This window comes from Arachis ipaensis, chromosome B02, assembly GCF_000816755.2.
Source record: "Arachis ipaensis cultivar K30076 chromosome B02, Araip1.1, whole genome shotgun sequence".
Classification (NCBI taxonomy): domain Eukaryota; kingdom Viridiplantae; phylum Streptophyta; class Magnoliopsida; order Fabales; family Fabaceae; genus Arachis; species Arachis ipaensis.
Genome location: NC_029786.2, coordinates 86,055,042 through 86,058,155, shown reverse-complemented (window position 1 = coordinate 86,058,155; position 3,114 = coordinate 86,055,042).

Genomic DNA, 3,114 nt, shown 5'->3' with positions numbered 1-3,114 from the left:
ACCGGTGATGTATGTATACATGTCTTTTGCCTTGTATTAAGAGTCACTTTCATTTCTTTATATTAAAACGCTTACAGCAAAAATAATGCTGAAATTGTCGCTTCGCTTTTTAACTTAAAAGAATATATCAGATCGATCACACATGCATCAGGAATCATTTAACACACAGCATAATATTCTATGCATGCATGAAAAAAGAATAAATTATAAATAGTTATGTAAAAGAAAACTATGATTCTTTGTTGGTGGATAAATAAAAAGTTTAGATAAGTTTGACATTAGTCGGTACTCGCAAGTTTAGAATAAAATCCTAAACTCATCACTTTTCTTTTGGTGAATTATTTTTAACTAACTCTCACTCAATTTTTTTGAAATTATTTTATTTATCCTAAATTTTAGATTTTAAATTATAAACTCTTAATCTTAAATCTTAAATTATAAACCCAAATTCAAAAATTAGTTAATATTGACTAATTAAAAATTAATTTTCTATACTTATTTTTTTATTATTCTGGTAATTGCCAGTGTTATTGACTTCTTGTTATTGTTTTTACCCAACTAATATATATTAAGACCAGCCATTAGGCACGCTAGCTTCATGCTGATAGAAAACTAAGTCGAAGATATAGAAATATAATAATTTGTTAAAGTTTAATACTCACTAGTTAAAGTTAATTAAATAAGAGAAGACAAACTGGAAAAAAAAAAAATTAAAGAAACAAAAAATAGGGATTAATGATGTGAAATATACGTGAGCTCTCACAATGATGAATGGGGATAGGATAATTATTGTTATTATTAAAATAATAATTATTATTATTATTATTATTATTATTGTTGTTGTTGCTTTGCTCTCTATAGTTTTTCAAAGGGACATGTTTGCTGATTCTCCCACCACCATCACCAGCCCCTCAAATCAGGAATGCTTTCTTTTTCAACTTTATTATAAACGTCACCAAAGACTAAAGACAAGGAAGCCTTTAATTTTAAAAGCTTAGGTTTATTTAATTATTAATAATATTAATAAATATATACTATAGATATAATTATTAAACTTGCGCTTGGTTGCCAAGAGGAAAAAGAGACAGTACTATGATTGGTCGATTTTTTGTAATTTTGTATGCAGAAACCACGTGGAAACCAATTAACATGGTTTTGGTTGGGTTTTTACATATCTACCCTTGGCCTGCAGTTACAAACGTTTCATTTGGAATAAACTAATATTATCTCTCAGTTGATATTCAGTTTTCTCTTAAACATATATTATTTATTATTCCGTCATTGAAGATTGACTCAACTCCTAGGATTGAACGATGTCAAAGATTTTTGGGGATGAACATGCATAGTAATAATTTTTAATTGATGAATTAATTTAGAAAATATAATAATAAGTCACATCTCACATGTGTGTTAGCTTTTTCTTTATGAATTGGATGGTTTAATTCTCTCAAGGTACTATATATAAGGAGGAAAAAATAATGGATTGAATTAAGATCGAAAACAAACATATACATTGATTGGATCAGAAGAAAAAAAAAAAAAAAAACCTCTTTCCAAAGTAACCTTATGAAATTGCCTTTTAGAGAATCAATATATGTTGATTCCCTTCTCCATCTCCATCTAGATTTAATTAGCAAAAAATTATGTGGGGCTACTACTAAACATAAATTTATCCAAGTGGGAACATATGAGGAATAGAGCACAATGCAACTTGGCATAATTTATAGTAGCGATTAGTTGCCTTTTTAATTTCAAAACCAACAATTAATTAATAAATTAAATAAGCATTGTTGTAGGTCGGGAACTTGGGATCCATGTGAGGACAATCATGGGAAAATGGGAAGAAAATTTTATAGGTTTTTGGGTTATATATATTGTGGAGGGTACCCTCCATTTGATTCTATATATGCTATGGAATATGTTTGGTCACAAAGTTAAGAAAAAAAAATGGTGTCTAAGTGGAAGCTTTGGTCCCTCCAACCCCAACTTGTTCCCACTCCTAACTTTACTTTCCCTTTTTTTTATTCTTTTATTTATTTGACGTTACAACTTACAGCTTACTATCAAGATTCAAGACCATTCAATAATTTTGAAATAGTTAGCTTAATTCTACAAATTTAAGTTTGTTATGATAGTATTAACTTGCACACAATTAATTGAAAGTAAGCTCATTTTTATTATTTGAATACATTACCTCGAATAAAATGATACATGTGATTGCATTAATTTTTTTTTAGAAGGTACGTTAAGGCGCCAATGAGTAATAGCTCAAATGGCATAGTCTCACCATACTCAATTAAGAAGTTGCGAGTTCTTCGAGTCTCATATCTTTGGTAAAAAAAGAAGAAGGTACGTTAACGGTTTAAGACATTATTTTTTAACAATGAAGAAAACAATATATATATATATATATAGAAAAAGAAAGAAGCAATAGAAAAAGCCAATAATATTATTTTAAAAAAATTATTGAGTATATATATTGAAATGAACATTTGGATTTAATTGACATTTTCCAGAGTCTATTAGGTGGTATTCTTACATGTATGGTGCATTTGATTGGGTTATCTACTTATCTTAGATTGGTTAATACATAATAGTGTTACAGAAACCTATGTTAGTCGTTTTATGGAGGTTCCCTTTTTGAAAATTATTTTTTGACAGTTTTAGAATAGGTAAACTGTTTATTCCACCTTTTTAGACTGTTTTATTTCCTCAATTGTTGTTCAAAATTTAATGAATTATTGTATTTTTTTTTAAAAAATCTTTTTGGTTGTTTACAATATTTTCTAGTTCAATAGGTTAAAGACTATTCGGTTGCAGATTTAAATTATATTTAAAGGTCTACTGTTGGCCAATGAATAAAGAAAATAGATCCTCTCTATTTTTTTTAACACTTGAGAGGATACAGTGTAATCTCTCACATTTAATTTTATAAATGGGATCAAAATTAAATAAGAGAGAAAAAATAATAAAGGGTAAGATTCTACACTGAACACTATCTAATTTTTTTTCTATTAAAAAAGATCCACTCCTATAAATAAGTTGATCACTTTGCCAAACTATGTTGGTTTAATTTTTCTTTTTTTTTTTTAAGTTATGATAATAACAATTGGT